This window comes from Sturnira hondurensis, unplaced genomic scaffold (genome assembly GCF_014824575.4).
Source record: "Sturnira hondurensis isolate 20B ecotype Veracruz unplaced genomic scaffold, ASM1482457v3 Scaffold0004474, whole genome shotgun sequence".
Taxonomy (NCBI): Eukaryota; Metazoa; Chordata; class Mammalia; order Chiroptera; family Phyllostomidae; genus Sturnira; species Sturnira hondurensis.
The window spans coordinates 7,981,422-8,005,965 of NW_028077105.1; the positions used below are offsets into that span (position 1 = coordinate 7,981,422).

At 41.6% G+C, this 24,544-nt stretch overlaps 1 protein-coding gene across 1 annotated transcript in view; it reads right to left on the bottom strand.

Annotated features, from left to right (window-relative positions):
* TMEM200A (transmembrane protein 200A) overlaps window positions 1–1,308 on the bottom strand; it is a 68,298-nt gene extending 66,990 nt beyond the window's left edge. The window contains exon 1 of the mRNA XM_037045758.1: window positions 770–1,308. The gene's annotated coding sequence lies outside the window, so the exon portion shown is untranslated. The remainder of the gene's footprint in view (window positions 1–769) is intronic.
* Window positions 1,309–24,544: the final 23,236 nt, after the last annotated feature.

The window sequence follows — 24,544 nt, forward strand, 5'->3', positions numbered from 1 at the left end:
ACACTAGTTCAGGATACTTACTTCTTACATACACCAGACTATGGTGTACCGGGGTTGACTACAATCAGTAAATTACAAAAATGTGAAGCATATGACTTTCTGGCATTAGCAATGCCTGGCACTGAACAATGAACTGTTTTTTGTCACAAATACATGCACACACAATTTTCAATGTAAACCCAAGGGCAGAAAATACACAGCAGAGAGCTTACAATTACACAATATGAAATGCTGGCTTGAACAATTAATTATAGCAAAAGAATGATTAATGAGGCAAATCTTGCAAACCCTCAGCCCTTTTTCTTAAGGACAGACTGTATAGGAAGAAGAGTAATGTTGAATTTGGCAAATAATTGCTTCGCCTCTCCATTTTGCCTATCTAGATACTACCACATACAGATGACGCTTCAGGAGCCCCTGAACACATTTTGCTCCTGCCAAGAACTACTATAAATTAACGCCGTGAACATCTTTAGAGAGAATGCTGACTCTGGAACGGAAACAAAGGAGGGTGCAGCTTGGAGAAACCCAGCCAGGGCTCCTGGATCTCGAAGGCTGCTCTGCACGGCTGGTCCTGCGCTCAGGGACCGGGGAGTCCAGAACTGCGGATGGTGGACTTAGTTTATTTCCCAAACTTCAGGAGACAGTGTGTACCCTAACTCTGGAAGCTGAAGCAGGGGGAAGGGGGCGGTGAAGGTACGCCTCGTTTCGGCTGCAGCGGTTGCCCACCCATTTCCCCACCCTGATAGCACCCTTCCTTCCCCCTCACCTGTCCTGAGCACGGGGCCTTGGAGGTACAGTCGCTTCTCCGGGCTCTCACCCTAAGAGCTGATGGGACGTCTGGCGCCTCCGGAGACAAGCGGATGAGGAGGCGGCGTTGGGGTCGGGGGCGTCAGCAGAAATCTCGGCAGCCGCCCGCAGCCGCTGTCTTGCTCCCCATCCCGGCGGGGCTCGGGCAGCGGATGCCGCGCGGCCACCGGGGGCGGATGAGTCAGGAGAGGGGGTGGGTGGCGAGGGGTGCAGGGCCGTGGAGGGGGGACGGGGACGTCCCTACTCCCGCACCTTTGGATCGGCGTCGGCCTCCGAAGGGAGGGCGCGCAGCTGCCTGTGACCCCCACTAGTCAGGGACCCACTGGCCGCCGCCATAGGGCGCAAGGAATCCCAGCGCTCTTGCCCTCGGTGGTCAGCAGGCGGGGCGCGCGGGGCCGGGGTCAGGGAATCACAGCTCAGGCGTCGCCGCCGCCAAGAAAGACAAAAGAGATCGTGGGACTGGGAAGGGAAAAGTTTTCCGCTCGGCTCCAGACGTCTCCCAGCGAGATCCTCCCGCCCTAAGTACNTCTAGTCGGGGACCCACTGGCCGCCGCCATAGGGCGCAAGGAATCCCAGCGCTCTTGCCCTCGGTGGTCAGCAGGCGGGGCGCGCGGGGCCGGGGTCAGGGAATCACAGCTCAGGCGTCGCCGCCGCCAAGAAAGACAAAAGAGATCGTGGGACTGGGAAGGGAAAAGTTTTCCGCTCGGCTCCAGACGTCTCCCAACGAGATCCTCCCGCCCTAAGTACCTAAGAAGCGGGTGGGGGGCTGGGTGCGGGTTCCAGGCTGGCTTCCAGGAGCTTAGCGGTACGACAGCTGCCCGGAGCCCATCTCGCCGCCGCCCACGACCCGTGGGAACTGCCCCGGCCCTGCCGCCTCCACTCTCGTGTCCCGCCTCCCAGTGATCCGTGCAGACGCGATCTGCTCTTCCCCGCTCCAGGACTCCCACCCCCTGACCCGCGCCCAGCCACAAAGTTGCACTTCCATAGCCAGGATCACCCAGACCAGATCTATATTGGGGAACAAAATACTCGCTTGCAGGAGGTCTTCCCGGGCCTGGAAGGCCGGAGGATGGAAAGGGACACACCCACGACAGGGCGCCCCTTTTCTGGGGTGGAACCCCGGTCGCAGAGCCGGAGATCCGAACTCGCCAGTCCGCGGGGCAGTAGCAGAGTCCGGGCCGAATCCGGTTTTCCGGTGGCAGGCGCCTCGCCTCCACGCCCCTCGGACTCTTTTCTTATCAGACGCCGCCGGGCGGGCCGGGGTCCCCCTGGCGGGCTGCGCGGGCGCTGCGCCAGCGGAGCCAAACCGGCTCCGAGCGCAAACGCCCGCACTGTATGTACAAGCTGCTCTGGAGCGTCCGACGGGTAAACCGAGGGTCTGGCCCGTAAAGGGGTTCTGGGAAAGCAGCAAGGACGAGGAGGATGAGGTGGATCCTTGAGAGCTACGAAGAACAGTGCTGAGGTTCGACTCCAAACATCAAAACCAACGAGAAATACTATTCCTCCCTCCGGACCAACATTCAGTGAGTGGAGGCTGTGCCTTTATCCACAGAGTAAACCAATATGACAGTTACCTCCAAGTGGGCAGCGGCAGAAGTGATGATTGCAAGTAAATTCAGCAAATAAAGTTTCACGTAAAACTGGAGTACCGGCTATTCCAACCACAGCCCAGAGCAGTCAGACCACAAGGGCTCGCAGCTCCCAGCGCTTGGGAGTGGGGTGTGCCTGTGTGTCTCCTGAATGTATTTTAGAACGGGGGTTTTCAACTGATGTGCCATAAGAATTTTTTAAAACGTGATACCTGACTCTTTATTCAGGCACGCTGACTTCTTTTCCCTTTGATTGTCAGATTTTTTAAAAAATGACAACAGCCAACCTGATAGCCATCTGGTGTAGATGAATTTTTTTGTCACAGAATTTTAGTAATTAGTTTATGTGTCACGAGATGGAAAAGGTTGACAATCGCTAGACTAGAAGGCAAGTATATCGTTCTGGTGCATTGTGTATTTCAATGTGTGGTCTGCTGAACTCCTTTTTCAAGAGGAGTTTGTTTCTGGAGGTAGAAGATGTGTGAGTGGGGGAGGGAGAGAGGGGGAAAGAGAGAAAATTCCATGCAAAACTTCCCTCATTAAAAAAAAAATCTTGGAAATCAGGTAAGAGGCTGTAGAAATGGATTGTGTGTGGTACAATCTTTCTATCTTGACTACCAATATTTGGAGATTTGGCACTTTTAGTAAAAAGTTCACAATCAAAATTTTAAAAAACTAACTAAAGGGGTTGGGAGGGATGTGGAGAATGAGTCACGGCTATAAAGCATCTGTAGTTTTATTTTTACCTGCATATAGCACATTGTAGCCCACAGCCACCTGCTCACTCTGTTGGTTTTCTTACACATTCATGCAGGCACCTCATCAAAGGTGTGTGATTCTGCTGGGCCTTGCTTCTAGTTGCAACCCCTACATTTTATAAAGAAACACATTGAAGCCATCTTTTCTACAAAGCTCCTGGCAGTGGATACCTCCAGGTTATGGTCACTAGCTTCCCAGGGAATGAGGAACAGGCTCAGATTGTCCTTAGAAATCATTAAGCAAGACATCTTATCTAAGACAAGCAGTGAACTTTTAAAATGGTCATCTAACCATCTTAGACATTGAATAACTGAGCCTTCCTCAAAGAGAGACTGATGAAAGAGTTAGCACATGCTAGTGGCCACAGATATTGATGATTCCTCATTTCTGAACTTAGTTAAATTTCAATGACTCAGCCCTAAAGGAAGTAGCAGAAAGATGAACTACATGCGTAAGACAACCACAAGGGAATTATTTACATTTATTTTAAAAATAATGACTCTCAGCCTCAGAAAAGACTAGGGTAACATGTCTTCTAAATAGAGGATTATCTACAGTTCAGTAGACCTAGCAACTCCTGAGATATTAGTTATAAATTCTTCCCTGGCATTGAATGCTCAAGACAAACTCAGGGAAATTACTTAATCTCTGCTAATGGCTAGTATCTCTTCATCTGAGAAAATCCCAGTGAACATACCATGCCAGTAATAAAATTTGAACTTAGCTCCATACCCCCTTACCATCAAGTTGCACTGTACTTCACACATAATACTTTTTGCATCTCCTCTGAGATGTATAAATTTCCATTAGAACAAGCCCATTTTATGAGTGCATAGTGAAAGAGAGCACTCCTCCCTGTGGTTCAGGATCAATTACCTACTTCCAGAGGGATTTCAAATCTTATTTCTTCCATCCCTTAAGTCAGAACTAAGTACCCACTGCAAGGTATTTTTGTGCAAATTGAATGAAATGGTACATGTAAGACTCATTACCTGTGATACAGCTCAACATGTAGTTACACACAAACACACACAAACTTGTTTTAATTCTAGTAACATAGTAAAAACAGAACAGAAGGCTCTTCCTCTGGAAGCAAGAATTAATTTAAGAAAAACGTTGAAATAGGAAGATCAACACTTTCACTCTTGGTACAATACAAATGTAAACCTAATGGATGGCAACAAAATTTTGATGAATTAATTTTGACCATAGAGTGGAATGAAAAACAGTAATATTTTTAAGCAGATCATGTAACAAGGTTAAGGAAGGGCCTATTAGAAAATTTACACAAAATTATACCCATTTTCTTTTGCCATAAGTGTAGCCCATAGCATGTGAAGGCTTGAGAAGGGGGTCCTTCACCAAAAAACAAAAATATCTTCAAAGGAAAAGAAGTTAAATTGTTTTCCAAACTGTTATCTGAATTATTTTGCTCCAGCTGTGAAACAGATTAATAGTCTTAAAGTCCCAGTGGTATTGCTGCTGGCAGCCATAGTTGCTATTTCAAAGTAGGGTGTAAATGAAAACAGTGTCAATCAAGGAAAGTGATCCATCTGATTCTATCCTTAAAATATAGAATTTGGTGGAACAAGTACACCGAAAGAAAAAGGGAGCAGAAACACATTTTAAAATGTTAAAATCACTTTTTCCTCTTTTTGACATATTTAAAATTTTCGCATATTTAAAATTTGCCATATTGACATATTTAAAATTTTTCTCTTTTATCATATACAATTGACCAATAGTTCAGTAGATTTAGCAGCAAAAAGATGTTGCTAATTTCTGTTCATCAAACGTGTAAGTTAGAGTGCCACCTCTCTCAAGTAAATATTGTATAATATTGAGGCTGGTGATATTATTCAATATTTTATGAATTCTGTATTAACTTTCCTTACTTGATAATAAACTTGATTAATTTTTTTTTACCTGAGGAGCACTGGCAACATACGTTTTAAAAATGCAAAAGAGGCACCCTCTGCCCTTTCTGAAGCCCTAGTTCTCTTCTCGGGACAGATTTGTACCTATATGAAGGGGAGGGTCACCAGAGAGCTGATAGAAATCCACGAAGGAACTTTTTAAAAAATGTTGTCTGTGTGTTTTGTTACCATAATCCAGCCACAGAAGATATTAAGAAATTTGAAAGAAATGTCAGAGAAGGTGATGGTGGAAGCGCACCTGGTCCGCTGTCCGTGGTGCTGAATTGGTCACTGGGCTTCAGCTCTTGATTAGTAGAATCATGGTCTCTGGATGGGCAACATTGCCATCACTGGGGAGTTGTTAGAATAGCAGGATCTCAGACCTCGGCCCAGACCTGTACCACACTCTGCAATTAATGGCATCCTCATATGACTTGTCTGCTTGTTAAAACTTGAGAAGTGATGCACTAGGATGCAGTTCATGTTGCCTTGCGACTTTCCTGGTGCTCTGCTTATATCACCCCTCATAGTAGGTCCTCTGGAGGCACAGGCCCCATGCTGCCTTTTGAGCTACATTTAATTTGCTGACTGCAGTGTGCTGCTGTTAAGAGAGCACAGCCTTCGAATCAAACAACTAGGGTACAATCTCAGCTTGCACTGACCACGCTGAGCTTCATTGTCCTCATCCATAAATGTCAATATTAGTGTATATCTTTATAATGCAATGCTGTTTTACGGATTCAGTGATAATAAAACAGTATTTGTAAAGCACTTAGCCTGGCCCATAGCAGATGTTGAATACATCTCTCAACCACGGTGTGAGTGTTACATCCGCTACCAGGAGAGAGGCCCTCTCAACCTAACACTTAGAAGAATTTGATCTCCAATTATATGCTCAATCTAGTCAATGGTACATTCACATTAAATTAATTAATACAACAAAAACTTAAAATCCACCAAATCTTCTTTCAGTTTGATGTTCTGAAGTACAAAAAGATAAGGTCTTTCTTTAAAGTTGTATTAGATCTTTTTTCATTAAGTTAGAATTAGGTGACTTGGTAATTTGAACTGTAAAATGTTTATAAATATCTGAATGCATGTTTTAATTTTTCTACCAAGAGAAACTTATACACATATACAGCTGACTTTGTAAACAATAATTATTTATACTTAGGTATAGACCCTAATTAAGCCACAGTTTTGGTAGCATATAATACAGTTTAAGTTGTACTATTGAGGAGCCCTGGCAATACTGTTCCACGTATTTATTTTAGAAGATGATGAAAATTGATACCTTCGTTTTTCAAAAGGAACATCAAATTTGATCATCTGTTCCATTACAATAGTCATTTAATGCATTTATTTAAAGCCATGGTGAAATTTATATTGATTTTAGAGAAAGGGAAGTAGGGGGAGAGAGAGAAATATGAATTTTTTGTTCCAATTATTTAGTCATTCATTGGCTGATTTTTAGATGTGCCCTGACTGGGGATTGAACCTGCAACCTTGGCTTATCAGGTCGATGCTCCAACCAACTCAGCTATCTGGCCAGAGCTGACACTAAAATCATTGCTCATTACAGCATGTTTGATCTGGAAACACTTGTTTCTTTAAGGGAACAAGCTATAATGAACTTGAATAAGTCGAATTTTCTTTCAAGTACTACATTCAGTTTTTAAAGTTCCTGAAAAATAATCTTAAAATACTGTATATGTCATTTCTTTTAGCTCCTTCATTTTTTTTTATGTACATGAGTTAAGTGCCTGTCTCAGGGTCATATAACTACAGAGTGCTAAGGCCATGAGTAGAATACAGATCTCCCTATTTCTAGTTCAGTGCTCACTGGATACTCACAAAATAGGACTCATAGTAGGCTGATTTAAAGCCCCTGGGTGATTGTTTGAGAGGTTTTTGCATATCACTGGAAGTATTTGCATTTCCCCAACCTTACCACATCTCCACACCTAAGGAAAGTCTTATGGTAAAAATAAGAGAAGAACTTCAATTTTAGAATGCTCATTCATTAATTCAGAAAGCATTCACTTAATATATTGGATTTTATTCACTTAAGGCCATGTAAAAGTGAGAGCATCAGAGCCCTTTTCCTCATATTTATTGTGGTCTGGAGTGTTTGGTACTTTTATAAGCATGTGACTAGAAAAGTGCCCTGATAGGAGAACAAAATGGTGATATTAAGTAGGCATCATTAAAAGTCTTTGGGGATCTATAGTTCAAAGGGGATTTAAAACATGGAGATAAAAGATCTTCTTTTTAAAAAAAAGGAGGCTTCAAAAAGGTGAGCAAATGGAATTCAAAGAGAGAGAGGTGTGTGTGTGTGTGTGTGTGTGTGTGTGTGTGTGTGTGTGATTTTCAGAGGAGAGAATAGTTGTACATTTAGAGGAGTGTAGGTAAAGTCAATACAGGGAAGATGTGGAAAATGTGGAAGTAGGAGCTTTAAAAAGGAGATTGGAGAGAGCAGGTCCTTAGGTGAGGACCAGCTCACCTAAGGCCTTGCCTTCCAGGTTAAGAGTTTAGGTTTGCCCTGGCCATGTGGCTCAGTTGGTTGGAGTACTGTCTAATGCACTGAAAGGTTGTGGATTCAATTCCTGGCTGGGGAACATACCTAGGTTGTAGGTTTGGTCACCAGGTAGGCACATACAGGAGACAACCAATCAATGTTTCTCTCTCACCTTTCTCTGTCTCCCCCCTCTTTATTTCTCTCTCTCTAAAACTAATAATGATACCCAAACAAATGGTAAAGTTAGTCAATTCAATATTTTCAAATCAATTCCATAGAGTCCTAATCATTTACCTTAGCTATTCTGTTTTACCTAGGGATGGCCAAAAAAATTTGCACATTTGTTATACTTCAGGTGCAAAAAGAACCCTTACATACCATTTTTAATGTAATCTTAAAAGAGAATCAAATGGCAGAAATACCACAATTCATGTCAAAACAAAGAAATTCAGAAAATAAATATCTTTATTTACAGTTTCTAGCACTGGTATTTAAATAAGCAGAGCAACCCACTGTCCTTTCCATTTGTTCTACTTCTGCTAAATGAGAAATGAAGTCTAAGAGTTCATTGGATGTTTTCACCACAGCCTAGTTCTGTGCCCTCAGAAACATCAGATTCATCCAAGAGTTAAAATTCAGGTGTACATGAGAGCAATGGATTGCAGTATTGTTCATACTGCAACAAAAATATAGCAGAACTACCTTTCAGTAACAAAAATGTCATAACAGAATTCCATACAATACTAGCATTCTTCTAAGCATTTTTATCTATTAATTCTTCACAATAATCTAAAGTACCAATTTCCCCCCATTTTACAGCTGAAACAACTGAGAACTAGAGAGATTAAGTAACTTACATAAATTACTAAGTTACTTACATAAATTAGTAATTACATAAATTAAGTAACTTACATAAATTAGTAAGTGGGCTTATGAGCACATGCAGTCTGATGTCAATGTGTGGGTCTCAAGATCTAAGTTAGCTGTCTTTTCGTGAAAACTGGAAATCACCTCTGTGCTCATCAATAGGAGAATAAATTATGTTGTGTTAATACAGTGGAACATCATGCTACATTAAACAGAAAAGATCTATGTCCAGTGATATGGGTAAATGTCACAGAGACATGTTAAGTGAGAAAAGAAGTTGTAGACTACCTTGTACAGTATGAACCCATCTTTGTTAAAAGTTCATCTGTATATGGGGGGTCTAAGGAACGAAAGTATATGTACTAAAGTAGTAACAGAAGTTACTGTTAGAGGATGCAATTAGTGAGGAAATTCTTTTATTTTTTATTTTGCACTATGTTGTTCTTTTTAATGTTTTATGGTGACAATGTATCACTTTTATAATGAACATTTTTTAAATAACAATTACAACCATTCACACCTTTCTCTCGTCTGTAACTATAGACCTAGCAATGGGACAGATCTGACTGATAAATGACAGATTTAGGAAGTTCACCATATTTTTAGAGCTTTTCTCCAAACTTAACGTATACACGCTGCAACAAATATAAAAATTGTATTTTACTTTATAATTCATCAGTTAAAGTACAAAATTTCTGACATCTTTACTGAGACCTGTGATATGAATTGAAAGCTTCCTAAATTTTCACTGTATCTAAAATGAAGTTCTAAGACATCTTCTGGCAAGTGCAATCAATTACCATTTTTATTTTATTTTCTTCTTTGAGATGTGTGGAAGAATGACTGACTTCAAAATGTGGGAAACAGCAAGATAACGGTTGCTTGATTTTTTTCTTGATATCTCACTAGCAAAACCATGGTCTACTTATACTCTTCTACCTCTATGGAAGAACACAACTTTTGCCATATTATATTTCTTTAACAGTGATAAAAAAGGTAGAGAGTGATACATTATTGCTATTGAAAAAGTAAGCCTATTAATTAACCATATCACGAATTTAGCATTTCTTTTCCAACTAAGATAAATCTCTATTTCTCAAACTCATGTTAAATTAGTTTTTTTTCTTCCTGTCAGTTTCCTCATTAATTACTTAAACAAAACTCTTGACATGCAAACAAAAAAAATTGGAGAATGGCGCTTTCACAGCCAAGCATACTCATGAATTACACCCTTTTACAGTGTTTTGTAAAAGTCTACAGTGTGAAAGCAGGTGTTCTTTCACAGCATGATCAATTACACTATAGAGGATCTGAAATTTCTTTTTTTAACTTTGAGAAAGAAGATACAAATTAGAATGTTGGAGTTCAGAGAGTTCAGCTTGCCCAAGATCTAGCCCCTAATAAATGTCAGGGCTAAGGGAAGAATGCAGATGAATCTCTTACCCTGCTGCCTAATATTTTCCTGTGCAAAATACTATCTTCTGGAAGATGGTCACAGTACGAGTACAGGTCATTGGCCATGGACAAATCAAGAGATTAGTGTGGGACATTTACTAATGTGGAATCAGCAATATTGCTGGATGACTGAAGGAGGAGTTTTTATATTAAACTATGAGAGAATTTTGAAAATCACATGGATTTTTTTAAGACAAAACACAATATATCAAAGGAGCTCTGCATTCCTGTCTAATGATTTGACCTATGCCCCCAGATCATGGCATAGTAAATATAAAGGTAAAGGCTGTTTTCCTCAACAAAAGGAATATTTTGATGAAAGTATAAATCACTTGGAAAATGAGAAGCTTATCAACACTGACATAAGTCAATCAGGTGAGAGAGTACATGAAATATGAATTAATTACTGCACACTGGTGGGTACCTTGACTATCCTCTTATCTCTTCCCTATAGTTTTGACAGGTGAGTAGTTCCCCCAGAGGAAATGAACCTATAAGACAGAGGAAAAGACAAAGGGTTGAGGGCCAAGCACATATTGATGAACTCCACCCTCAGGAAGAAAAAAGATAATGAGGAAGGCTGTTGAGGTCTCTGGTACCATCTTCTAGATCAGAAGCTATAAACTTGTGATAACACTATTCATTCCTTTATTCGATGCACTTTTATGGGTTCCTACTACTAGTGCCGGGCCCTGTTCTCCACATCTCCGCCTTTAACGACTTGGATCCCAGAGGGGGAGGAAATCATTACATGCAAAATATGTGTCAGAAAGTGGTAAGTGCTATGGTGGAAACAAAGGAGGGAAAGGAGCTAGAGTGTGACTCTGGGGTCCGGTGTGGATCTACAGGGGTGCCAGGGTCGTCCTCTGTAGGAACTGACGTGTGAGCAGATAATTCAATGAGATAAGGCAGGGCAGGGATGTGGGAGTATCTACAGTGGGGGCAGAGCAGGCTGAGGGAAGAGCAAATGCACAAAGACTGAGGTAGAACATTCTGGGCAGGTTTCGGTACCGGCCTAAAGGCCAGTATGGTAGGACAGACGAAAGAGAGTGGATGGTAAATGATGAGTGAGGAGGGGAAGCCAGGGCCTGTAAGACCCAAGTTTTCATTCTAGGTATGATGGGAAATCAGTGAAGATTTTAAGACAGTGAAGTGATCTACATTTTACACAACCTGATTTTCCATCACCAAGACTCTGAGAATTTAGGAATATTTTCAAACAATAATAGCAGCTTAACAACAACAACAAAGAACAGAAGTAGATTGCATCTCTGGAAGCTTGTGATAAGAAAGGTGGGGTAGATGGGAGGAACCTCAAGTGAAGAAGACATAGCAGATACTTAACTGGCATAAATCTTTTGTGGTTTCTCCAAATATTCAACGCCCCATGCTGCTCCATACCTTGTATGAGATGTTTTCTAAGGGCCACTAGGCTGAAGTTGCCATGCTTCTCAGGGCCTTTCTGCTGTTGTCCACTTGCTTCTGAGCCCTCTGGCTCACGCTACTCCTTCCCCCACATCTGTCATATCATCTGTCCTACTAGGGACAGGTGCTTGGGCGGCCCCACGGAAGGAGTCTCCTTTCATTGCCTGGTGAGCTCAACATTTCCCTTTTCAAACCTGGAATTCGTCAACATTAACATTATATCAAGTGAGGACAAGCTTTCTCCACTGAGAAGAGTTTATGTCTTTTCACAGTTTTTCAGTATCTTTGAAACCACTTGGACAAACAAGGAAAACTTGGGCCAGAATCCTGTGCACATCATCCAAGTTTAGAAATGGAGGGTACAGCGATGTGGGTCGCATTCTCTTTGGAGACGTGCCTATCTGCAGTTGATGGCATGTAGGGTGCAGAGTTCTGCAATGCAATTGATCTGGGAAATCTACACCTGACTGACTGATGCAGTGGTCAGTCTTTAAACATAGGTTCCTGGGCTCTTCATAAGCAGTTTAATCCCCTGTCACCCAGGGAGGGATAGCTTCGGAATACCGCACTTTGCGGGGGAACTGATATCTGAGAGAGAACTGACAGCCTGTGAGCACATTTGTGTGAGTGGATTGTGTGCTCCTCCGTGAGTCTCAGACTTGTAGGATGGCTATTCTGATCTCTTTTCTGGCCTTGTTTCCTTCTCTTTCCTTATCCCTTTGTTGTATTTAAAATAGCATGTGAGGTGACTGTCGTAAGTAGTCAAGCATCACTTTGGGTAATTGAGTTTATTTTGTAATGCGTTTGAGGGTTATAAAATCTGGACAAAAGGAAGGACAGGGTATCGCAGCAGCTGACACCCTAATTTGTTGCTGAAAGATGATTGCGAATGACATCGTTTTATGTCGTATCCTGCAAAGGTAGAAACTGGGGTTTGATTTCGGAAGGTCCATTTTAACCTATGGACTATAAAAGTGTCCTGAACGCTGCTGTCTTGGGGTGGGGGTGTGTGTGTAGGGGATGCTTCTGGAGATTTCGGTGCTCTCCCTCCCCCCTATCCTCACCTGTCCCATACCAGTCTCAGTCATAATTCTGCCAAAAGCTCGTCTTAGCCTCGGGATCCCCACTCGCCAACACGAACACGGGTCTGTCTGGACTGGCACAGTGCCTCTCTTCCATCGAGGAAGAGAGGAACACCCTCTCGGGCAGGAGAAGCCCGGGCGCTGTTTCTGCATCTCACAGGGAAGGCGTCTGCTCATTTCTGTCTGACTGGAAAAAAGAAACAGTGAGATTTCAAAACTTGTCCTTTTCATCCCCAGTCTCCCTTTTCACACGCCTCTCTCCCTCGAGGAGGCCCTGGGCCCCCTACCTGCGCCTCCGCGTGGGCACCTGGTGCCTTCCTGTGGTCTTCAGGCTTCTTCCTCCACCTCTGACCTCTGCACTAACAAAAAAGAAACACGAGAAAGAAAAAACAAAATTCAACTCAATCCAGTGCTCATTATTGTTTATTAACTATGGGGCCATATGATCCTTGTCCTACCTTAAGAGATTTAGATTCAATTAAAGTATAGAGGTTTCAGGTATACAAGTCTATAGTACATCATCAATGTGTAAGTCTATAGTACACATTGTGTGCTCACCATCCCAAGTCAAGTCTCCTTCCAACACCATTTATACCCCTTTGCCCTCCTCTACCTCTCCCTATCCCCCTATCCCTCTGGTAATCACTATTATGCTGTCCATGAGTTGTTGTTTTTGCTTCGTCCCTTCACTTTTTTCACCTAGTCCCCCAAGCTCCTCCCCTCTGACATGTCTTTTGTTATTTAGTCATTTCTATGCCCATACACAGAAGTTTCCAATAAAGTCCTGTGTGACTAGAAAACATTTTCATTCTCCCGGTCATGACCTATGAAATGGGCAGTTCACTTAAGATTCCAGGGTGTGGAGATTTGGGGTTGCCTGCAGGGATGGCAGAGAGAATGTCTGAATTTTCAGTTAAACAAAGTCTTTTCTAAGTTAAAAGTTTATTTTTAAACATTCTGAAAGCATCCCTGAAGTTGCTTTTTATACCAGATTCTACAAAAGTAGATACAATCAATAAAAATTAATCCCAGAAGTAATTACATTTTATTGTCATTTCTAAAAAGTTAACTCTTTTTTCAGAAGTCTTATAAAATTACTTACTCATCTCCATTCTAAAAATGTCAAGTTTTGTTTGTAGTAGTTTTAAAGCAAGACCACCTTGACATGGTCTGAATTTCCTGGGTGCACCAGCTACACTGCTTATCAAAGCATGGAACATTTCCTTTTCTTTATAGACAAAGCTTTTGATAATTTTATAGAAACTTTTATAATATTTGTTGCTGCAATATTTTAAGAAAGCTTCTTTTTTTAAAATATTTTATTCATTTATCTTTAGAGGGGAAGGGAAGGAGAGAGGAAGAGAAACATCAGTGTATGGTTGCTTCTTGTGCATCCCTGGCTGGGAACTGGCCCCTGCCGGGAACTGGCCTGCAACCCAGGCATGTGCCCTGACTGGGAATCGAACCGCGATTATCTGGTTCACAGGCCCGTGCTCAATCCACTGAGCTACACCAGCCAGGGCCAGAAAGCTTCTTAATGTAAGTGAAGAACAGTTAAAATCAATTATAATATTGAGTTACATATAAAACTTAATATATAATTAACTATTGGGTGAAATAGTTAATTGGGTTAAATCTTTTTTAACATTAGATTTTCACATTTTTAAGCTATGATTAAAGAGAAAGATGTGTACATTTGCAGTGTTATGAGATTTTGTCAAAATGGGATGGTGTTTCATATTTTTAAAAAGAATTCCTTGAAAGAATAAAAACACACTGTGGTTGCAGAGCCCCTAAAACAAGCAATTAACTTTAATTAATTCTAAATATAATTTTAAGATATTAAAATTAATAACCCAATTCTTAGCTAAAATTAATTGAAAATTATGCCTAATGCACAGGTTACTTAGCAATTACATTTTATGCTTTCAAACTAATTTTCTAAAGCTGCTTCTTAGTTTATGCATGATAGCCAACATCAGCTCATTATGATTCCAAGCAATTTTTTTCCTTGGGTTTATAAGCAGCATCTTGTTTAAAAAAATTCTAAATCTCTGGTCTTTAACCATTTTATTTTCTTTGTTATTATTTATTGGATATAATAAATAATTAGATGTATGAAATAATTAGATAGTGTTGTTGGAGAATCTGGTGAAGGTTATGGCTCCTCATTTCAGAAACAGAAGTTGCAACCGCATCCACAATTTTTCCTGAGGTTACAGAGAAGTCCCTGTCAGCCCAATCTCCATCTGGACCACGCAGTCATCTGTGACCCAAGGTTAAGAAACCCCATCGAAAGGACAAGTCAATGTTCTATGTTATGGCCAAGAGACAGGCCTCAGTTTTAGCTGTATAGCAAGTCTGTATTTCCCTTCCAAGTTTAGTTCACTGCTGGAATAACAAGCATGAATAGTTTATGAATATTTGACATGTGCTGAGCTGATTTACAAAGGTGTTTGGGTGTGGAAAGCACATAATTGCACATTTTAATGTATTCGCCCATCAGCAGGGCTGGAGAAAGCAGAGAAAACATGGTGAATTGTCATCCTTTCACGAACCATTTCCTGAAAGTTTCCCAAAGTACATGTTTCAATGAGCTTAACAACTTGCCACAAGAGCAGCAAGTTGTCAAACACAGAAGGACTGCCATCCACACCACTCCCAGGGCACCGGTTTCGAGATGCTGCCCAGATCTTCCCCCACTTTCACATGCAAGTTACTCCTCGCCAGCACAAAGTTCTCACTAGAGATGCAACCCTATCTCATGGGCCACAGAGCCTACTGCCCCAGAATGCCTTCATATACCTGTCTCTAATTTAAATGTTATTGGAATTTTTCAGCCAGAGTGTGCTCCAACTACTAGAGTGGGCCTTATTAATTTTGGAGCAAGTGATGCCTGGTCATATTTCATTTCTCAGACAACAAACCTTAGTAGGTTCTCAAGTGAGAGAAAACAACAAACAAAACTAAAACAGGAATTAAAAACAAAAAGTAAGAACGAGGGTTCCTATTGCATCTTTATTCTAAGAGTCACTAATGGTTGACTATCTTGCATTGTTCGTAGAGTAGTCTCAGTTGTCGGGAAGCTAAAGAATTCCGATTCGTGTGTGGTGTTAAAACGAGGTGGGATGATAGACCATATCAGTTATTATCACTTAGCTCTCCTTTCTTTCCAGCAAACTGTCCAATGATACACAAATGTACTTTACCACCGAGAGTTTGTGGAATTTAACATCAGTAAGATGCAATCATTGCAAGCCCCTAAAACGTTGTGTGGCCCCAATGTATTAGAAATCCTTTAATGCCTCAAGCATCTCTCTTTGCTTCCAAACAGATTTCATTCAAGGATGACACATGTTTTCCAGAGACCCAGTTGCATCAGGGAAATTAAACATCATCAGAAAAAAAAAAGTTACAGAAAGAGACTGAAACACAATTTGAAGCAGCATGACTTTGACCTTTGTCATACAGCATTCCAGATTAGTGGCTACAATAGAGGAAACCTTACACTAAAGTGTTTACGGAAAATGTCTCAAAATGATATAAGTATAAACATGGTCAGAATATTGAATTAAATCAAATCTAGTGTTTTCTTCCTTTTAGAGTTTTCAAGGAATTTTTTGCAGAATGAAAAAGATGATTGTGTGAATCCATGATAACTTCACCTTAACTCTTTTTATTTTTCCTTAATTAGTATTTGTGGTAGGCGTAATAATGACTCCCCCAAGATGTCCTTGCCCTATTCCCCAGAAATTGTGAATATGTTACATTCCATGCCAATGGGAATTAAGGTTGTGGGTCCCATCAAGCTTGCTAATGAGCTAGTCCTGAGATGGGGAGACTATTTAGGTGTGCCCAGTGTAATCACCAGCATTCTTATAAGTGAAGGATGGAGGTGGGAGAGTCAGACAGAAGTTTGAAGAAGCCCATCTGCTGATTTTGAAGATGGAGGAAGGGACTACGAGCCAAAGAAGGCTGGAAAAGGCAAGAACACCCAGGGAACTAACCCTACTGCCATCTTGATTTCAGCTGTAGAGTGAGGCTCATTTGGAACTGTACACTTCCAGAATTACAAAATAATAAATTCATGTTGTTTAAGTGTTGGGTAATTTGTTTTATCAGCAATAGAAAACTAGTGCATATTACTGAGCACATACTGTGTGACCATCTGTGCATTATGGATTGGGTATATGTTGAGGTATACGTCATGGTCCTTATCCTCAAAAAGTTTAGTGAAAGATGAGATTATGTTTACAAAATATTCTCTCTGCATATCATGTAGTGAGTCCTATAGGGGAACTTTTATGACATTAAGAGTCCCCTGAGTTTTTTTTCAACTGTAGCTTATATTCAATATTATTTTGTGTGAGTCCATTGGCTTTTGAGGGGCTACATTAGAAGGATAAAGTCAACAATATTAACTGAGAGAAATCAACTTAGAAATTTATGTAGAATATTTGAGTTGGAAAGGCCAACATACGATACTGTCTCAGGGCTGGGAACCTGATGTACAGACTGCCGGTGTTCTTCCTCCTACACCCAAGCGCTGGCTGAAGGAGGTAACAGTGGGAATGAATTCTTAGCCGTCCTGGTTTTTGGGGGAAGGGTCTGTAGAGGAGAAAGTGTAATTGTGGATTCAAGTGCCCAAGCGCCCTCCGTGCAGCGGCAGGTGGTGAATGTTCGATGCCCTGAGAGTCAACAAGCCCCAATTTCAGGTTCGCTTCAGGGTTCTTACAGTCTTTGCTGGTGGTGTTAAGCATCTGATGGGCTAGTCTGATTATGACTTGCATTCAGGACTTTATTGTGAGCCATAACACTTTTCGTAAGCCCTCCTTGAGTATAAACCTTTTCTCACGTGTGGGGTGGCTGGAAACCAGTCCTGTGCAAAGTGCATCAGAGAGCTGTCCAGCAAGATGCAAATTCCACGTCGTGCATGGAGGGGTTGAGAGCTGAAGAAAAGTGCATTACACATCCAAATTCTGACATGCGTACAAGGAAGAAGCACAACCTCCCCTCTAAGGGTCATAATTTGTAGCAAGGAATGTGCCCTTCAGGCACAGAGATGCAAAGAATCATCAAAGAGCTTTCTGTCAGTTATTTGGGCACAGTAAGCAGATGTGAGAAACAGTGGTGCCGAGTGTGTCCTCATTATTAATGTGAACAGCTAAAATTTTAGGTGGTACTCCAACTTGACAATGATCATCATCTTAGATAATGAGTTTTCCGGTTTAGGAGGGAATACACTTGCATTTTGACCACTTATAGAACACTTCACCTACTATAGCAAGATTGATTATTCTGGCTTCAGGTAGAAAATTCCTATGTTATAATATGTGTTCCCACAAGATTACTACTTTGCAGCATGTAGGAAAATATGATGAATTTTCTCATCATTTCTGAATAGAAATCACTATGAGATGCCTATTGTACTTATGGGAAATGCACAAATACAAAATCAGTTATCAAAGATATTACTTCCACTCACCCAGTATATCCTCTTCATGGTCGTTAGTATTCCTCCTTTCTGTTTTAGCATGTAAATTTGCTCTACATAATCCCATGAACTAGGTTGGGGCCCTTGAAGGCAGCGTTATACAGTAATTAAACACAAAGAAATCAGCATTCAAATCCCAGTTCTAATGCTGTGCGTTCCCCTAGTGACCTGAACCTCATTCCTCATCTGTAAAGCAGGGGTGCTAGAAAATATCTCATAGGTGTTTTTTGATCACTAAAGAGATAATTTATGTAAAGTCCTTAAAACATTGTATTAACATTAGCTTTCATTTTAATTGCTGAGGCCCAGGAATCTACTAACACAGGGTATGTGTTTAATAATGTTGGTTCACAAAACCCCAGCCAGGTTTGATAACGTTGGGTGAGTGAATAAATGAATTAATGAATGTGTATCTGTTTTGCTTAAGTCTGTAACATGTAATAAGAATGAGTGCATAGTTCTTCACTTGCCAGGAAGATTCGCTAGTGAGATTGTCTCCCTGATAGTGATTGTCTTAGGCTGAGCTGTGAAATTCTTTGATGTGTTTGTTCTGGTGACAGGTCACATCTCCAGTGGATGCGATCAGGGCCAGACTCATTGGCTTCCGCATGTTGGGCTCCCTCTAGGACATGCACCTACCATAGTGGGAGAGAACTCAACCTTGGCTTCAGTTCTGTTCACCCTGGAGCATGACAACTGCTGCGAATCAACTGCCTGCTGACCATTTGGCTTGTCTTTGGGACAAGGAAAGCCAACTTGAGAAAAACAGCAGCTGGGAGCCTGTCTGGCCCCGGCCAGTCTCCTGCAGCTCAGAGACAAAGGTGATGGATATTGTCAAGTGTGCATGCAAATACTATAAGCCTTTTAAATGGAAAGCATTATTGATAAATCACATGTTGCTCTTTTCACACTGGAACTGCATACCACTTGTCTGCTGGTAACAAATCTGTGTACTGTTAACATGGCCTGGTTGTCCATTTTTCACTGCCTTTCTCAGATAACCACACTGATGGTGCAGTGTGCAAAGAACGCCAGTGAGAGAAGGGGGCCCTGGGCATTCACTCTGGATCTGCCACACACTGCATATATGGTTTTGCGCAAGGGGGAAAGGGACTAGCATGGTTGAATATCTTCTGTGTACCAGTCTCTGGGTAGGATGTCAGGGATGCACGTAAGCTCTTTAAATCTTCCATCCATCCTGTAAGGTAAGTAGAATGATCCCCATTTTTAGGGATGAAGTTGAATCTCAGAAAGACTGTATAACTTGCCCAAGCTCAATGAACTAAAAAGTAATAGAACTGGTAAGGTAACATAGTTCTTTTTTTAAATTGAAATATATTTAACATATATAACATTGTGTAAATTTAAGTTATACAATGTGTTGATTTGATACGTTTGTATATAGTAATATGATTGCCATTGTAATGATAATTAGCTCCTCTATCATGTCACATAATTATAATTTTTAAGTCTCTTAGCAAATTTGATTATACCACAATATTGTCTATATTCAGTATACTGTGCAATGTCTACTAGTTGCAACTTTATACTCTTAAACAACATCTCTCCTATTCCCACCCCCCACCCCTCAGCCCCTAGTAACTACTATTTTATTCTGTTTTTATGAGTTTGGCTTTTTTAGATTCCACATACAACAAAGATCAGACAGTATTTTGCTCTTTCTGGCTTATCTCACTTAGCACAACATCCTCAAGTTTCATGCATGTTGTTGCAAACGACAGGAGTCCCTTCTTTTTCTTGTGGCTAAATAATATTCCGTATCCCATGTGCATATGAGTACACCACATCTTCTTTACCACTGACATGCATGTGGGTTGTTTCTGTATCTTGGCTGTTGTGAACAGTGTTGCAATTGGTTCTGCTCATTGCGGAGCCTTTGTGGTTTGCTACACCGTATTGCCTCTGGAACTCAGTTCTTTCACACGTAAAAGGAAGGAGGTGAACTAGACAGGGCATCCACGTTTTCTCAGTAGAGAACCACACAAGATTAAAACCCAATGCCATGAAAGCCATAGTCTTTCTCTTTTTTCTATTTCTTTTCTTTCTAAAACATTTTTAAAAATAACATGCCCATGCCTCATGCAGAAATGTCCTAGGATTATTCACTGAGACAATAATTCATTTAAATATGCTTCCCTCCTTCCCTCTCCTCCCCCTGCCAATTACCAGCAGTAGGCAGGGCTATGCTCTCTGACTCAAAGAATATTTGTGGCAGGATGGAAGACAGGAGCCATTTGAAATCAGACAATCTTCTTAGTTTTTGTAAAGGCCTGAACACCTCGACATGACTATGATAAGTGTCTCAGAGGAAAGGGAAAGAAAAAAACAGTACCTTTGAAGTCAACAGAGGGACGTGGAAAGATTTCAACAGAGAAGGAAAAGAAAGGAGTTCTGTGTGCAGGAACCCAAACAGAGCTTCAGGACAGAGTCCCAGAGAGGCGGCGGCTCCACTGAGTGCTCTCGCTGTCCTCTGGTTGTATCCAGGCTGGGTCTTAAGCAAAAGATTTGCAGGGTCCTTGTGCTATGACAGCAGAGAATGCATGGGCTGAAAAGCATGAGAACAGATGACTTCGATGAACTAAGGGTGAAACAATCTCCCCTCGATTAGTCAGTCCCTCATTTGACTCTCATGCAGTCTTAATAACTAATACTGGATTTCTCACTTACCTGACAATATGAGTGCTTAGGGCAGATTTTATGTGAATTTAAAATAATATATAAATGTGATATTTTTCTGCCATAAGAGTTTGCAGCCTGAATCACACCTGCTCTACGATATTAAATGTGACTCAGACATGAGCTGAATGCATGGGGAAGTTTTATTTAAATCTTTGTTCCTTTTCTCTTTTTAATAATGTCTCATAAGCTGCCCTTTTCATGGTTTAATTTTAAAGGAATTAACTATGAGCTACTCAACATTCTATATTCAGTGCTACTCAGCTTGCATTAGACTTGCAGACCGATCCAAGTTTGTCAATATATTGCTAGTGGTCAGCCATGTAGCGATCATGTAAAAAGGAGCTGAGATGCACTGTGCCGCTACCTCACACTTAGTTACAACTCCCATTTCAGAGTCTTGGTTGCTTCTGAAAAGAGGCAGAGCAATCGGGTCAGAGAGGAGCACACAGGGTCAGAAGTGAATGATCACGTTCTAAAGTCTAGATCTTAAGTAGGTGGTAGGAGCATGAGGCTTCCCTCTATTATGTAGACTTCATAACTTACACATGCATAACACATACTCGTTTGCATGTATCAAACATGCATGACAGGATTTTGAAAGCTGCAAACCTCCAGCAAGGCCCAGGTGATGGTTCCAATACCAGTCTCCACCAGCTTTATTTCCCTGCTCTGCCAGCAGGCTGTTTCGCCCCTTCTCATTTCTCCTCAAACCTGCCACCTCCTTACAACACGCACGCACACATGCACGCACACGTGCTCGTGCACACACGCAAACTGGCGTCCTTGGACATCAAGGAAGTCAGCACAATGATTGTGTTCCAATCACTAAATCTCCCAAACTGCTTGCATCTGACCTTTATTTCTCCCCTCTCTTCCACTACCATGGGAAACCCGTAGCAGCGTCGGAATCCTGTCTCCTCAATCACACCAACTGCTTCTCCCATTTCTGGCCCCAGAGCACTCTAGTATCTCAACCCCATGAAACAGCCTCAAACAGCCTCCCATGACCTCAGGTCCCCCTAAGCTAATTTTTTTTCTTCTCAGCCAAACTTCCTTCTAAAAGTCTGTCTATCCTCACAGCCTCCATTTCCTCATTTTCTAGTTTCTCCTTGGCTCACTCGGCTCCCTGTCTCCATGGAAACCACTCATATCAATTTCACTTCCAACCACCTCAACAGGCCCCTTCTTCGGTGCCCTCTCCTGACCATTTCTCTGGCTAATCCTACATGTCAGACTGCCCAGGGATCTTTTTAGGCCCCATTTTTCTCTGTAATCCTTCCCTAAACAATCATCATCTCAGATTTAATAGTATCTGTTTCTGGTGACTCCCAAATATGTAACTCTACATTTGACCTCTCCACTTTCACTTCAGATTCATGCATCTGTCAAACTTAACATGTCTAAAATATGAGTACTGCTTCTCTTTGCTCCAGATGGTTCTCTGTCTGCTTTTTTCCTTCTCAGCAAGTAGCACCACCTTCTACAACCTCAGTCACTCAAAACAGAAACTCAAGAACCATACTTTACTCTTTTCTCCTTCTTCCTTCATATCCAGATTCTCAGGTTCTGACAAATTCTGCCTCCTAAAAAATACCCCAAGCCTATCGACTCAGCTCTATTTCCACCTCTCTCATCCTAAGCCGGACATCATCATATTTCGTTTTAGCCCCTGCAGTAGTAGGAGCTGAACTGGTCTCTTGCTTTCATTTTACATCCTCATAAGCCGCCCTTCACATCACAGTCAAAGATACTGTTCAGCACAATTTATATCACATCACTTCTGTCACTAGCAAGGCCCTCTGAGCTGTTCCTGACCATCTCTCTCTGCACCTCCACCCCCAACCACTCTTCCCCATTTGGTTGTGTTTTGTTTTCTATTTCTTGATCATACTAAGCTTTTCTTACCTGTAGGTCTCTGCTCTTACCATTTTGTCCACCTGGTATGATTCGCCCCTAATCATTATAGGACCATTTCACCTTGATGTCCAAGTCTGGTCACAAGTAACTCCTGAAAGAGGATATACTCTGTAACATCATGAAAAGTGAGGGGAAAGAGAATTTGGGATTGAAGTAGAACCCCAGCCAGTGCCTTTAACTAGAAGACAGAGTTAATCTCACCCAGAAGCGAGCCTCAGCAGGGGCTGGGCAGGTACGTGGCTGCAGCCGGCAGTCGGAGCCCAGGGTGCATGCTCCTGGCCCAGCAGGTCCTGTACCGTTCGTCAGAATTGGGGCACAAGCCCCATCATCACTAGGGCCTAACAGTAGCAAGTGAGGAGGGGCTAGTAGTCAATTGGCGTGGGCGTCTACTTCCGCGTCTACTTCTACCGCGTCTGCCGTGTAGAGCAGCAGCGTTGTAGAGTCGGATTTGAGACCTCGGTTTCTGGGGAAAACTCAGAGTGTGTGGCAGACGGGCAGGGACAGAAAGGAGTCGAAGGGACTGTGTTGGAGTGTGACAGCCTCCTGGGTGGGTCAACACTTAAACTCATTTCTAGGATTACACAGTGATGCTCTCATTAAGGCTCCTTGTTGATTTGAGAATACTTAATTTGATTATTTTTTTTTCATTCTCTTCTCCCTTATTTTCTTTATTTACCTCTCCACATGTGTTTCATCAATCATAATATGGGCATTGTAATCCTTTTCATCTTGTAAGTTCTTTTGAGAATTAAAATGACAAAATGTTTAAAGTACTTAACATTCAGTATAGTACCTGATACATAACCCTCAATATGTGGTTATTATAAATATTAATATCACTGTGGGTTCCACTGAAGATTATAGATACCAGCTGTCCATTTAATAAGTCTTCACTGGGCTTTTTGCCCACTTGATTACCCAGTTTTTATGTGATAACTGTTTGACACACAGGTCTAATGGTTATTTTTATTAGCTTCATTGTTTGAAAAAGTCATCTGTTTTATTGTCCATGAATTTATAATTTCTTTTAGACATGTTAGACACATTTATAGTTGTAGGCAATATTAAATTCCTGTGTGTTCATTTCACAAAAAGAAAACTACAAGGATCCACATGTGAAATGAACAAATATTTATGGACTGCCTTTCATGTACCATTACTACAGTGCCTAAGAAAGACGTTCTGCCCAGAAGGAGCAGAGAAGGGAGCCAGACTGAAGAACTGCAAAATGAAATATGACATCTGAATTCAGTTAGAATGCACAAGGTACAATGGAACAAAAGAAAAGAGGTGTTTAATACAACCTGGAACTGCAGAAAAGAATTACTGGGGAATATGTCACATTGACTGAACACTGAGAATGAGCTGGAGTTTGCAATTAAAGACAAACAACCAGGTCTTTTTAGAGAGAGAAGCATCATGGGTAAAGTCATAGAGGCAAGAAATCAAATTATACAAGCCAGGAGCTGTAACCAGATCAATGCCGTTTAAGCATAAAGTATAAGGTCAGAGGTTAACAACAGTGAGGCCAGATTTAGAGACAGGTGCAGTGAGAAATGAAAGGGTCAAAGGGCACAAATTGGAATCTATTACTATAGCCAGGTAAGGCCATGGTGAGTGGTGAAACTAGACTCAAAAGCAAAAGTGGAGAGGAGGATATAGATTAGATCATTATTATTTGTCATTCATTTATTCCTCAAATATTTATTAAGCACCAGGGACCAGGATACCCTAGAATTTATAGAGCAAGTCCCTGCCCCCATGGCAACTGCTGAAGTCCATGATTAGGTGTGTGATAAATGGAAGTGAGCAAGAGAAAGCAGTGCAGGTGACTCCTGGTTTTCTGGATGCGCAACTGGATAGACATTGCCGTTCCCTGAGAGCAGTAACGCTGGGAAAGCAGAGGGACAACAACGAGCCCGGTAACGAACACACTGCATTGGAGGCTCCTATGTCATGACATTTAAAAAATGATCTCCGCACCGACTGTGCCAAAAGTGCCAAGAAATATG